The 15,139-nt window shown below is 33.3% G+C and overlaps 1 long non-coding RNA gene across 1 annotated transcript; it reads left to right on the forward strand.

Moving 5' to 3' along the window:
• Positions 1–281: 281 nt before the first annotated feature.
• Positions 282–14,844, forward strand: LOC143058497 (uncharacterized). Its single transcript, XR_012973090.1, has 2 exons — positions 282–342; positions 13,035–14,844. It is a non-coding gene; the product is annotated as an uncharacterized LOC143058497 (long non-coding RNA).
• Positions 14,845–15,139: the final 295 nt, after the last annotated feature.

Genomic DNA, 15,139 nt, shown 5'->3' on the forward strand with positions numbered 1-15,139 from the left:
TGCATAATTTTTTATATTTTTTTTTCATACATCAATTGTTAATAAAAATATCAGGTGAGCGACACAGGATCCTTGAACTCTTTAGTTTGGTCTGCAAACTTTATCTTAACAATTATGAAATAAATGAAAAGTATGATTATTTGTATATTTTACATGTATTGAAAATCAATATTATATGCATGCTTTACACACCTTTTTTTATTCGTACATTATTGATACTATATGTTGATTTCGCGTTTTTAATGTCGGTCAGTATACATCAATGTGTATCATGTGATCTTTTTTCGTCCTTGTTAAATAAGAATGGACTATTTCACCTGATTGTTTGAGCATTTTATTTAAGTAAGCATACACAAACTAAATATAATAAATATATTTCATACATATGATTTTAAAGAAATTTGTGATAGGTTATTAATTCATCATTTATTTTCTTCCAAAGCACGTGTCTGAAATATATCTCTAAATGTTATCAAATAAAAACGGTCGATAACATGCTATTAACATTTCATTAACAAAATAACCAAAAATCTTTAAAAAATAGTCATACGCATATAAATTCTATACCTGTATACCTAACGTTTTTGTTTTAATCTAAACCCCATTGATAATCACTTCCAAAGATCCAGTGAAACATTAAGTTTGAGAAAGTCGGTCAGAAATTATGGTGCGCTATATATAAGTTTTGTATACTCAACTTCGCAAGTAATGCACCTACTATTGTTGGGTTTATTCGGGTATGACAAAAATATGGGTTATATTTTTACGAGGTTTAATATAAAATTTACCATTCTCATTAATAACATCTGTATTAAAAAGCATTTTACGTTTCATAACTGTACATTGATTTGGGGTATGATCTACATCTACATACCAAATACTAGAATCTAACATGTTTAATGGTAAATTATTATATTGAATTAAATGGATAGAATATACCTGCACCAAACGATGTCTGTTCATACATAATGAATTATAAGTGATGATATAGATTAATTGCTTATACATGTTATATACATGTGTAAGCATAGGTCATATTTAAGATATTGTATATATACTAATCATCAACAAAAACGATACAAGGCACTGTATTTTCCATATATATTGAATTTGGATGCATCGTACCAAAGGTAAAGAAATGACAATTGGTCTCATATTTACAGTGTTTATTCATTTTTTATCAACCGTTAAAATTAAGGCGGTATTGTTGTATTTTGCCATCGTGAATGGTAGAAGATAGAGAGCCTATGGTCCATATTTTCAAACCACTAGCATGAGAAAATGCTCGGTGACCTATCTTTTTTATTATATTTTCGGACATATATCAATATATACTACGTTTGGCAAATTATAAACAAACTCTATCTTTTTTTTTAAATTTATACTCGCACAACACCTTAATGGTCCGGGACCACAATTGTCGTCCTTGATTTTCGTTGTGCACGAATGTTGTCCCTAGTGTAGACAGGGTGTTACTTACCATGTTTTTATACCCCTTCCTAATGTATTTTCCATGTTTAATGCCTTAAATAGTAAGTCAAGGGATAAAATGAGACTGTCAAAAAATTTGGGTAATGAGTTTTAAAGTAATGAATTGATTTGGTCCAGTTGAAAAGGGTTAAAAATTAGCACTTCGGAAGCTGTCAAAAGATTTCAAGACCCCCTTAACATAAATTGTCCACATTTGTAGTTAGACCCGATGAAGTTTTCTATAATTTTGATATAATATGTCCCAAAAGTTGTACAACACACTGTAAATAATTTATTGAGAAAGCGCAGGTGGGATTATTTTTAATTTGCATTTCTTGTCAAAAAAACAAATGCACTACGAAATAACTGTGGTCTTGGACCTAAGAGGTGAAATCAGCAAATATAGAATTTGTCCTTTGGCAACTTTCTTGAAGGATTTGATGGTGTAAATTTGTCAGTTTGTCAAATAGGATGAAACTAAAGGATTTAACTTTATTTGATAGAATTTCTGCAAAAATTACCCATTTTGGCATTATATGGTCAAAATAAGCATTTCAAAGCTTTATCAATTTTGATGAATAAGTGGCATGCTGACTTTCTTTCTGACAGGTTTTCATGTGTCAATATTTGTGTTTCTATGCCTTTATCCAGATGTATTACTTATTTATGAACTCTGAATCCATAAGAAAGAGGATTATCTCAGACAAGTGTTGCAAAATAAGTTGTTGAAATGACCCTCGTCTAACGCCCTGTTTGGATCAAGTTAAATATGAGGAGCTTGGTACATAAAAGTTGCAAGTCCAAAATAAAGACCTCACTTAATTTGTATAAAAAGCACTTAACAATGTCTTTTGTACCTGTTTTATTTTACAAAATATCATTCTTTTCTTCTGTAGGTTAGCAAGTGGTTCAAATATAAGCATGTTGAGACTAAACTTGCATGCAAGTTTTTTACTAGAAAAGTGAAAAATCTTTGTATCACACAATACTGTTACAAACAATGTTAAATGCACGAGTCTTTTTGTGCTCAGATTTATTATATCATGTCACCTGAGTATAGAAATGATAAAACAGACACAAGTTTTTATTTCATATAGCTTCAATATCCATTTTGAAATGTAAATATGTGCTACAGACTAAATTGACCCTAAATTATTGTCAGTCTTACTTGGCCTAAGACCCTTTTAAAGTAATATTATATGTTATTTGTCACTTTTCTTTCCATTTTAAGTACATTACATGCATATGAAAGGATTATTTATAACCAAAAAGCTTCACAAATTTAAAATTGCTGGAAAATATTACATCTTTATGTAAGGCATCCATTGAAAAACCTCAATATATAGGCACAGGCTCATACAAATTTGACTTTTAAATAATTATGCAAAAAAAAAATCAAATGAGTACTCTCCTGCTTTTAATACATAATATGTTATATATAAATGTATTTAAAAAGCATTTTTTTGCAATATTTTTATTTTAAAAGCCCTAAACGTTGATAGTTGAAAATTTTCAATTTTAACATCAAAATTTAACATGCAAAGTTGAATATAAAATTATCATATTGTCTATAATACATGTCCTATTGCCATGAAACTTTGTAAGCAGTCTTTTTATTTATTACGCGTCGGTCATACAAAGTTTTCTTTAAGGTTAGTCAACTTTTTCTATCCTATTAGGACCGAGACCACATTTGTCGTCCCTTGATTTTCGTTGTCCACGAATGTAGTCCCTAGTGTGAACAGTGTGTTACTTGCCATTTTTTTATACCCTTCCTAATGTATTTCTCCATGTTTTATGCCTCAGATAATACGTCAAGGAACAAAATGACGCTGTCAAAAAATTAAGGTAATGAATATTTAAGTAAAGTAGTGATTTGGTCCAGTTGAAAAAGGTTAAAAATTAGCACTTCGGAAGCTGTCAAAAGATTTCAAGACCCCCTTAACATAAATTGTCCACATTTGTAGTTAGACCCGATGAAGTTTTCTATAATTTTGATATAATATGTCCCGAAAGTTGTACAACACACTGTAAATAATTTATTAAGAAAGCGCAGGTGGGATTATTTTTAACTTGTATTTCTTGTCAAAAAAACAAATGCACTACTAAATAACTGTGGTCTCGGACCTAAGAGGTGAAATCAGCAAATATAGAATTTGTCCTTTGGCAACCTCCTTGAAGGATTTGATAGTGTAAATTTATCAGTTTGTCAAATAGCATTAAACTAAAGGATTTAACTTTTATTTGATAGAATTTCTGCAAAAATTACCAATTTTGGCATTATATGGTCAAAATAAACATTTCAAAGCTTTATCAATTTTGATGAATAAGTGGCATGCTGACTTTCTTTCTGACAGGTTTTCATGTGTCAATATTTGTGTTTCTATGCCTTTATCCAGATGCATTACTTATTTATGAACTCTGAATCCATAAGAAAGAGGATTATCTCAGGCAAGTGTTGCAAAATAAGTTGTTGAAATGACCCTCGTCTAACGCCCTGTTTGGATCAAGTTAAATATGAGGAGCTTGGTACATAAAAGTTGCAAGTCCAAAATAAAGACCTCACTTAATTTGTATAAAAAGCACTTAACAATGTCTTTTGTACCTGTTTTATTTTACAAAATATCATTCTTTTCTTCTGTAGGTTAGCAAGTGGTTCAAATATAAGCATGTTGAGACTAAACTTGCATGCAAGTTTTTTACTAAAAAGTGAAAAATCTTTGTATCACACAATACTGTTACAAAAAATGTTAAATGCACGAGTCTTTTTGTGCTCAGATTTATTATATCATGTCACCTGAGTATAGAAATGATAAAACAGACACAAGTTTTTATTTCATATAGCTTCAATATCCATTTTGAAATGTAAATATGTGCTACAGACTAAATTGACCCTAAATTATTGTCAGTCTTACTTGGCCTAAGACCCTTTTAAACTAATATTATATGTTAATAAACGGACTACTGGCGCTGAAAAACAGACAATACAAATTGTAGAAAGAATATAGAATATTTATTACTAATAATACAACAAGTATATGTACAAAATATGTATGTGTGGATATTTGATAGGCCGCAGATAAAATGTTTAACCAGTTCCAGGGAGACAAACAAACCGATAGCCAAAGGATTGAAAAGAGCATATCGGTGACCCTATGAAAACATAAGTGTCAAAACATCCCTCCTACGTGCAAGAGTGGACTGGACGGAGAACCCCCCTCTGTTTACACAGACCTCTGAAAACAACAGTCTCTCCGATTTTTTAAATGCAAACAACCTAAATTACGTGTACTGCGGAGATGACACCTCCCTTCTGATACCAGAAGTGGAGGGGATTCCTCTTGATGACAAGAGTGAACCCTAGGAAATTATTTGATACCCTCCACTAAAGAGCCGGTAGGGTAGAGATATGTGCCAGAGGGGGACAGTTCCAAGTCCGTTTATTGTCTCCCTGAACCGCCCCCTAAAGGATCTGCGACATTCAAGATTTAGTATAACCAAAATATAATCTTTAAATTTAAAGTTAGATTCATAAACAAAAATTAAGTCTAATTTCTACTACGCTAAAGTAATAAGTCAATTATAAACTGATAGTGTCTAATCAACGCAGACAAATTAAAAGTCAATCATACACTGCTAATGTCTTATCAGCATTCAAAGGAATAAAAATGTCTTTTTATCAATTAATCTACACTTTTCTCCATATCTTCTCAGTAAACAAAGTCCATCGAGACATCAACATCTGTCACACAGCGTGAAGCTGAAAAATACAACAAACTGGCACAGCAATATCGTTCAAATAAATGCATTCACTACAAAAAGATATAATAGATAAGTAGTAATTAAAATATTTAAAAATAGATTTATTGGGAGGCGTGGGTGGGATTTTTTGTTATAACAAAATGTTTGTATAAAGCTAAACAGATGCTATGTAAGAAAGTTATAACGTGCTTTACACTCTCAAGAACAAAATGCACGTGATAGTAATCATTCTTACAAAGAGGCGTTCCCAAAATGTAAGACAGTGTAAACGGACACTTTTGATTTATAATACAAACACGTGTACAAATCCAAAAACAACATACGCCAGTAGCCTCATTAAATTCAATTATCTGATAAACAATAATTGCTATTAATAAACGGACTACTGGCGCTGAAAAACAGACAATACAAATTGTAGAAAGAATATAGAATATTTATTACTAATAATACAACAAGTATATGTACAAAATATGTATGTGTGGATATTTGATAGGCCGCAGATAAAATGTTTAACCAGTTCCAGGGAGACAAACAAACCGATAGCCAAAGGATTGAAAAGAGCATATCGGTGACCCTATGATAACATAAGTGTCAAAACATCCCTCCTACGTGCAAGAGTGGACTGGACGGAGAACCCCCCTCTGTTTACACAGACCTCTGAAAACAACAGTCTCTCCGATTTTTTAAATGCAAACAACATGAATTACGTGTACTGCGGAGATGACACCTCCCTTCTGATACCAGAAGTGGAGGGGATTCCTCTTGATGACAAGAGTGAACCCTAGGGTATTATTTGATACCCTCCACTAAAGAGCCGGTAGGGTAGAGATATGTGCCAGAGGGGGACAGTTACAAGTCCGTTTATTGTCTCCTTGAACCGCCAAATGAATGGGGGTCTTATAAATCCCCATTCACCGCCAAACATACTCTGCGCTCATTTATCTGGTGGGAAAACCTTAGCAACACCGAGTACGAAAGTTTCAATGGCAGCCTGAATGTTATTTAGGAAAATGCCAATACCGACTTGTGACAGGTGGCAGCCGTCATGTCTAAATAAATTGTGTTCAGAGGCTTTGATAGCTGGATACCTCGAAATATATTGGCGTTCGGTCTTTATAAATGATCTGATGGCACAATTGACTCTTTTTCTAGCTATTTCCACTAACTTTGGCCTTAATGTTCCATGCCAATAGGGCCTTGGTAAAATGTCTGACCAAATTATTCTGATGTCAGGTGAAAAAACCTTTATTCTCAAAATTGAACATTTGATGTTCTCTATTAGCTCTTTTGATTTCATAAAAACTAAATCATTTGCACCTAGATGTATAAAAATATAATTAGGGGCTGGCCACTTTTTGATTTCACTTTCAAAAGATGAATCCAGATCTTTCCATTTCATTCCTGATTTAGTTATCCATTTAACTTGTACTCCAAGCCTATCCAAATTAAGGTTTTTCCCACCAGATCGGCTAGCAGCTGTTATGCCAGCCCAATGGGGAATAGAAGATCCCATTATCCAAATAGTTGACTGCAGCTCATGACCTACAAACCGAAAACTATTTAAGGAGTATGTTATAATGTTGTTTACTTCTGTTCTATATGTACATATAAAGAAGTTGAAAAATTTTGAAATTATTTTCACCAAGGAATCCTGATGTAACGCTCAAATGCACCTGACGACCACCTTCCCCATTTTTTAATAGTTTCGTCATTAATACCACGTTTGCTCGCCTCTGTGGCGGCTCCAATTCTAAACGAATGAGATTTCAAAAGGTTAGTGTTTGGAATGATACAAAAATTAACTGACTTTCTTAGCATAGGTGACAGTTGATAACGGGTAAGCGGTGACCCGTCAAAATGCATAAATAAATGATAACAGCCTGAAACCGCAGGACGTGCAGCTAAATATTTCTTCAAGGTTAACACAGGGCAAATGTTCGCGTTATCTCTGTATTTATTTATCACAATGAACGTTGAATAACCTCTCTGATCCGTTTTACTTTTCTTACTGTTAATTTTTAATTGACAGTCTGACACGACCACATCCGACAATTGCAGTGCCTCGGTACTAGAATCAGATTTATTTTTTGTCGTAAATTCACTAACACGTAACATAGCGAAAAATGCCAAAATAAATGAAGATTTAAATAATAAAGATTCATAAGGCAGCAACCATTTGATTTTCTGGGGGGAGGGGGGGGGGGCTATGATTATTTTTTCTGTGCAAACTTTTTTTTTCGCGACAAGTCGAAAACAATTTTTTTCTTTCAATTTTACCATTACATCTAGTTGCAGCTGAGGGTGAAACAAACAATTTTTTTTTTCAGAATCAAAAACAAATTATTTTTTTCTCCAAAAACTGGAAACAAACTTCATTTCCAAAAAAAAACATAGCCCCCCCCCCCCCCCCCCAGAAAATCAAATGGTTGCTGCCTAAGTAGATGAACAAATACTAGGGAGAGCGTCTGTAATCTGTCGTAATAATGGTAATGTTACCGGGGCCCTATTGTCTCTCTGTGGGTGATTTCTGTGTAAACCTTCAAGCATTTTTGATACCACAAAATTCTTAGTAGTATCCTCTAAATTACGTTCCTTGTGAGAAAAAGAAATGCCACTTATATATAATCGAACTGTAGCTGGAGAAAAATGCTTCAATGATAAATAAGCGATGAATTGTACTAACTGTTCAACAGGAACTGGCCATACTTTATCCAGTGTATATAGAAGTTGGAATGAATCAAGGACAGATCTCGCTCTTGAATAGCTTTTCCATGTATTTCCGGCTAACGAATCGGAAAAAAGTCTAGCTGATTCCTCTGTTATAGAATCCATACTTGGTTCGGAATTGGAGTTGGTGTCAGAGATGCATTTGGTGCAAGGTTTCGGAAACGGGACCACTGGCAACGAGAAATAGCATCAGCTATAGTATTGACCTTACCTGGGACGTGATCTGCTTTAATTAATATGTTATGATGTAATGTTTCTAGAACTAAACGTCTAACTAAAATCATGACATCTGATGATTTTGATGATTTCTTATTGATAATGTGCACTGCTCCTTCGTTGTCAATATGAAACAACACCTTTTTATTTCTAAGTTCAGACCCCCACAGAATGATCGCTACCATGACTGGAAATAGTTCTAAAAATGTAATGTTAGACAATAAACCGCGCTTATGCCACGTTCTCGGCCATAACCCGTGAGCCCATCTACCCTTAAAATATATGCCGAAACCAAGTGTGGACCCCCCGGCACTGTCTGTGTAAAATTCGAGCGCCTCGTTAGAGGTCCATAGTCTATCTGGCATAAGAGTAAGACTGTTAAAATTGTTCAAAAATGATTTCCACATCAAAAGATCAGCTTTTATGTTCGAAGTTATTCGTATTCTGTAATGTGGTTTATTCAAACCAATCGTTGAATCAATCAATCTCCTGCAAAAAGCTCTCCCCGGCACGACAACACGACAAGCAAAGTTTAATGAACCCAAAAGGGATTGCATTTCTCTTAGCGTGACCTTCTTGCATTTTAAAACAAAGAAAATTTTTTGAAGCAATACATCAAGCTTATCTGAAGGTAAGCGGAGAGTCATGTCGGAAGTGTCAATTTCTACACCCAAGAATGTAAGCCGAGTCGTGGGAGAGATTGTTTTCTCATCCGCTAAAGGAATTTTCAGATCATTGCAAATAACCTTGAAAGTATGAAGCAGGTCAGCACATTGACAAGTTCCGCCCCTTCCCAAAAATAGAAAGTCGTCAAGATAGTGTACAATGGCGCCCTAAGATTGTCTTATAGAAACCGCCCAGTGTAGAAATGACGCAAACTTGTTAAATAAAGCACAGCTAATTGAGGCTCCAAAAGGGAGGGTTTTATCAAAATGAAATTCTTGATTAATTTTGAAACCAAGAAGATCAAAATCAATCGGCGAGATAGGGAGTAATCTAAATGCTGAGCGGATATCGGACTTGCTGGCTAATGTTTTATTTCCGTATAATTTTATAACATCGACAGCGTCATCAATATTTGAGTAGACAACTGAACATTTCTTTGGATCAATAAAATCGTTGACGGATGAATTTTCGGGATAAGATAAGTGGTGAATAACTCTAAACTGACCGTCCTTTCCCTTTGGAACTAATCCCAATGGCGAGATTCATAAAGTAGGAATAGTCCTAAACTTAAAGGGACCAGCAACACGCCCTGCATCTATTTCTTTCTTAATTTTTTGAAGAAGTATATCTGGTCTCTCAATAGCACTTTTTAATTTTTTGGAATCTGTAGGTAAACGAGGTCCTGAGTAATGTAAAGAAAAACGAAATTTGAAACCGGACAATAAATATTTGCATGTTCTAAAAGGGGGTAATCATGTAAATATATTTCTAAATTTTCAACCTTAACTGGGGAAAAACCAAGTGAAAATGTGTCTCTCTGTTTTGCCATTTTAATGTCTCTTACAAAAATAAGCTGGGTGTTGACCTCCGCTGAGCATCCATGTTTGAATCTGCAGGGGTTAAAATTACACCGCTTCCCTTTTGTGTTGTATGCATTGCATGTTCTAGGTTGCTAAACATTTTGTTGGCCTGATGACTGACGAAAGGAATGAAGAGGCTCACTTTGAGAACTGAAACCTACTTTACTTTCATTACTTTGACCTTGATCTCTCATAGCTGTTGTTATATAAAATGACCATAAGTCTTGGTTTATGACAGCCCAAGATGACTGAGGTCTTTGTGCTTTGCGGAGTCTGAATTGCTCATCGTATGTTCCCCAACCGTGTGATTTATTTGCTACAAAACGAATATCTCTCATGTACTTTAGCAATTCTTGAGCCAAAGAACTCTGTTTCTCTAGCAAAATACTCATATAAATCATGAAAGCGCTTGTCCATATGTGTATATTTGGTATAGCGCGACATGGTAAAGATTCAATCCGCATGTGACCCCCTTTTACAACTAAATCACCTTCATGGTCAGGAAAATTTGCCAGTTCTCTAGGAGATTTAATCATCAAATTTAGATCGATAAATTCATGTTTCCAAATTTTATCTTTTAGTTTCATAGGTACATAACACCCGATTTGGTCAAACAAACTTTCCTCAAGACAGGGAAGGCTTTGTGAAAACTGAATGTTTTCGTTAAATATGTTAGATTCTGTCCCAGTTGACGTTTGGGAGGGCCCTGGGTCACTACTAAAATCTATAACCGACTCTTCAGATGATCTTGGATTAACTACACTAGCTATAGGTTGTTCCTTCTCCTTAGGGTCTGCCATTCTTTGTCGTTTGACCCCCTGCCCTCTAGCTGGAGTCCCTTTCTTTGAATTTCCTCTAGGCATGGTAGATTAGAAAACTGGTCAGCAAATGAAAAACTAGGATGGCACTAAATCTAGTAACAAACAGCTAGGATAGTTCGTAATTAAGACAAAGAACGTCACACTTTTATATACGGCTAATGTTTCTTCGTTATAAAAACTCTTAAGTCAACAAAATGTTTGTTTGCGATGATACTCCGGAAATAACTACACAGGTGGAAATTGCACAAAAACTAAGAATATAGACTAAGTCAAAATTATTTTTTGTGATAACAAAATGTTTGTATAAAGCTAAACAGATGCTATGTGAGAAAGTTATAACGTGCTTTACACTCTTAAGAACAAAATGCACGTGATAGTAATCATTCTCAACAAGAGGCGTTCCCAAAATGTAAGACAGTGTAAACGGACACTTTTGATTTATAATACAAACACGTGTACAAATCCAAAAACAACATACGCCAGTAGCCTCATTAAATTCAATTATCTGATAAACAATAATTGCTATTATTTGTCACTTTTCTTTCCATTTTAAGTACATTAAATGCATATGAGAGGATTATTTATAACCAAAAAACTTCACAAATTTAAAATTGCTGGAAAATATTACATCTTTATGTAAGGCATCCCTTCATTGAAAAACCTCAATATATAGGCACAGGCTCATACAAATTTGACTTTTAAATAATTATGCAAAAAAAAAAAAATCAAATGAGTACTCTCCTGCTTTTAATACATAATATGTTATATATAAATGTATTTAAAAAGCATTTTTTTGCAATATTTTTATTTTAAAAGCCCTAAACGTTGAAAGTTGAAAATTTTCAATTTTAACATCAAAATTTAACATGCAAAGTTGAATATAAAATTATCATATTGTCTATAATACATGTCTTATTGCCATGAAACTTTGTAAGCAGTCTTTTTATTTATTACGCGTCGGTCATACATAGTTTTCTTTAAGGTTAGTCAACTTTTTCTATCCTATTAGGACCGAGACCACATTTGTCGTCCCTTGATTTTCGTTGTCCACGAATGTAGTCCCTAGTGTGAACAGTGTGTTACTTGCCATTTTTTTTTTATACCCTTCCTAATGTATTTCTCCATGTTTTATGCCTCAAATAGTACGTCAATGAACAAAATGACGCTGTCAAAAAATTAAGGTAATGAATATTTAAGTAAAGTAGTGATTTGGTCCAGTTGAAAAAGGTTAAAAATTAGCACTTCGGAGCTGTCAAAAGATTTCAAGACCCCCTTACATAAAATTGTCCATATATTGAGTTAGGGCCTATAATTTTGATATAAAATGTCCCAAAAGTAGTAGAACACACTGTAAAAATTTTATTGAGAAAGCGCAGATGGGATTTTTTTAAATTTGCATTTATTGTCCAAAAGAAATGCACTACAAAATAATTGTGGTCTAAGACCTAATACGCGATTTTTTTTGGCATTTTTTGCAAGCTAAAAAATTGTATTTTCACTACGTTTTTTTAAAAATAAATGATATTTAAAATAAACATGGTCTGCTTAGAAGATAAACTGCCTTTGGAGATCATTTAATATTTAATTCTCATCTTCGAGAGTATTTCATAAACTCTTTCCAATTTTCTCAGATTTAATCATATGTATTTTCTTTTCGAGTGTTTTTTTTTTTTTTTTAATTAGAATATTTAAAAGTGATTTCAATATACTATATTTCACAATAAATTGGACTTAAAACTTGTGTATAGTTTCTCTTTTTTGACTTGGATAAGAAAAGGCCATTCTTTATTGATTATTTATACAACTATGCTGAATTTCAGTGAATTTCAGTGAATGCTATATCAACATATGTACCTATTTAAGACTAAAACGAAATGACATAACAGAAAAGATTAACACATTATAGGATGCACTTTGTGAATACTATTTTTCAAACCACGCCTCTTTTTGTGAGATATATATAATACTCAAATGTATTTCGTTTTGCCTACGTACTGGTTCCCAGATATGATAAATATGTTTCATATCATAGAGACAAAACTTGCAACCGGCAATATTACAAATATATCAAAATATTATTGCGGTGAAAATTGAATTGTGAAGTACATGAAGTAGGCACGAAGTGAAGTTATGGATAGTACAAAATTTTAGTTAAGGTTGAAACTTTAACAAGGTAGAGGCATACAACTGATGAAAAATGCCGCAGAGCCCTTTTCAACTTTAAATTTGAATTAAATAGTTGTGCATATCAACTGTCAATTCTAGAATATATATTTATACAAAACTTCAAATTATTAATATCATATTTTCACCCGCAAAGGGAGTTCCTATCTAAAATTGCATTGTCTACATTTACAGAAATGCAACCTAAAACAGTTATAAACAAAACTTCTAAAGGGCTACCGAAAGCAAGTAAACATATTAAAAATAAAAAAGAAGAAATAAGTGTAGAGCAAGATACTTGACAATAATTGCAAAACAATTAGAACATTTTATGTTGCTTTAATTTCAGAGATACTAATGGCCTCTAACCCAAGTATATGTGGCATATGTTCACTTTGACAAATAACAAATGTTTGCAAATATTGGTGTCCGGGATGTGAAGAAGGCATTTGTGACGAGTGCAAAGAACATCACAAATTACTGAAAGCTACAAGAAGTCATGAACCCATATCAATTTCAAATTACAAATCACTACCGTCATTCATAACTTGCATACAACAATCATGTGTCTATCACAATGAACCGTTTCAACAATATTGCGCTGAACACGCGTTACCTATTTGTTTCAAATGCATCAATGACCATCGTAAATGTAACGTCAATACTCTTGAGAAAGTCACCAATGATTTTAAGACCTCTGAGCAATTTCTAGATTTAGAATCGAGACTTGACGACTTATTAGAAAATATCGCTAGAATTAAAAAGGACAGAAATTCTAATGTGACTAACATTGAAGAAATGAAAATCCTACTTGGTAAAGAAATTAGACAGAAAAGAGTGGAAATAAACAAACACTTAGACAATCTTGAAAAACAGCTCATTAAAGATCTTGAAGAGAAGGAGTGTCAAAGTAAAGATAGTATTCAAAAAGTTTTATCATCTGTCACAGGAAAAGAAACCATGGTAACTCAATGTCATACCAATTTTCAAAGCATCAAACGATATGCATCCGATCTTCAAACATTTCTGGGAATAACAGAAATTGAAGTTATAGTATACGAAAACGAACAGTATCTACAGTCATTGATAGAGGCAAAAAGTTTGGAGCAGATTGACCTAGAGTGGAAGGTTGATCCAGTTTTTGAAACTATTTCAAACAGTTTAAAAAACTTTGGATCAATTGAAATGAGAACTAAAACAAGCAGCCTTGAGTTTATTGGTTCGAAAAATAAGCAAGCACAGATACAAGTAGTAATAACGAAAACGACTGATATAAACGATGTAAAGTTGATTCTACAGAAGGATATTAAAACAAACGGACAAAAAATTAACGGTTGTTGTATGTCAAAAGAAGGGAACTTTCTGTTCACAGATCATTTTTTCAAAAAATCGCTCATCACCATTGCATCAAATAACAAACGCAAACATAAAATGCCACTAGGTCCTAGTTATGGGTATGATATAACACTGATTGACGAAACAACTGTTGCCATTACAGATGGGAAATCAGGACAGAATTTCGGTATTGATATCATAGATATCAAGAATCAACGCAAAATAAATTTCATCAAACTTCCTGGTCGTACATGGGGAATCACGCGAGATCACAATTCAATGTTTGTATGTGTAGATGGACGTGGTATTTACAAAATAAATTATTTGGACGGTACTACAAATCACGTGATCAGTTGTAATTTACCGACCGCTTCCTACGTATCTGTATTCTTAGACAAGATATACTACACTACCAATTAAGATCATAATGTAGTTTGTTGTGATGAAAACGGATCACGTGTTTGGACCTTTCAAGATAAACTTGTTTTGAATGAACCGATGGGCATCGCTGTTGATATTAATGGTAACGTGTATGTTGCTGGATTCAGATCGTCCAACGTAATAATTATATCAAGCGATGGAAAGCATCACAAACAAATCTTGACCAAAGATGACGGTCTATTTTTTCCATCTGCTATCATCCTTGATACAGGGAACAGAAAACTGCTTATTGCAAATACCGGGGAAACTGCCTTCGTTTACAATATTTCGTAAAAACTATTAGAAAAAAATGCACGTTCCAACTTTTGTGATGGTGATATAAAAACAAGCGGTTTTTAACAATGTTATAAAATTGAAAGTTGAATAAAGTAAATTTAATGTAAGCTGTTTGTTAAGTTATTAAATCAATGTTGAATGTGTGTGGACTTGAATAAAGCATAAAATAAAAACAACCGTTTACATGGTTTAATACAGTCTATGTGTTTCATGAATTAGTCTTATTGAAGTAGTAATAAAAATTATTCAAAGTGTATACAGTAAGCTGTTCAGATACAGACTACGCATTACGTATCTGATACTTAATTTGATGTAATTACATCAAATTCAATACAGTAATGCTTAAGCATACACATGGAAACTGATTCTTTGCGTTTGTATCAAAAGACAAAGAGTGTACTC

Source organism: Mytilus galloprovincialis, chromosome 14 (genome assembly GCF_965363235.1).
Source record: "Mytilus galloprovincialis chromosome 14, xbMytGall1.hap1.1, whole genome shotgun sequence".
In the NCBI taxonomy this organism is placed as follows: domain Eukaryota; kingdom Metazoa; phylum Mollusca; class Bivalvia; order Mytilida; family Mytilidae; genus Mytilus; species Mytilus galloprovincialis.